The sequence below is a fragment of the Oryzias melastigma genome, linkage group LG19 (assembly GCF_002922805.2).
Source record: "Oryzias melastigma strain HK-1 linkage group LG19, ASM292280v2, whole genome shotgun sequence".
Lineage (NCBI taxonomy): Eukaryota > Metazoa > Chordata > Actinopteri > Beloniformes > Adrianichthyidae > Oryzias > Oryzias melastigma.
The window spans coordinates 2182863-2183411 of record NC_050530.1 but is presented as its reverse complement, the minus strand read 5'-3'; positions in this window follow the sequence as shown (position 1 = coordinate 2183411).

The following is a 549-nucleotide window of genomic DNA, read 5'->3' as shown; positions in this document are numbered from 1 at the left end:
TGTTTTCTCGGGATAATGAGATCCACTATCTTGTTATCACAGAAAAACAACATTTATTTTTGTTATCACGAAAACATGAAAAAGGGATCTTGTTATTAAGGGATAACACATGTTGTCATGTCATGATAATGGGATGGTGAGTCTCATTATGAAATACATTTCTTTTTTCTCGTGATAATGAAATAGTGGATCTCATTTTCACGAGAAATACATTTTTTTTCTGGTGATGAGATCGTGGATCTCGTTATCAAGAGAAAACATTTTGTTATCTCATGATAATGAGATGGTGGATCTCGTTATCATGAGATAACAAATTTTATTTTCTCATGATAATGGGATGGTGGATATCATTATCATGAGATAAATTTCATTTTCTAATGATAATGAGGTTGTGGATCTCGTTATCAAGAGAAAACACATTTTATCTCATAATAATAAGATGGTGGATCTTATTTTCACAAGAAACAGTTTTTTTCCCCGTGATAAGATCATGGATGTTGTTAGCGAGATACTGAATCTCATTATAAAGAGAAAAAAAAATGTTGCTCT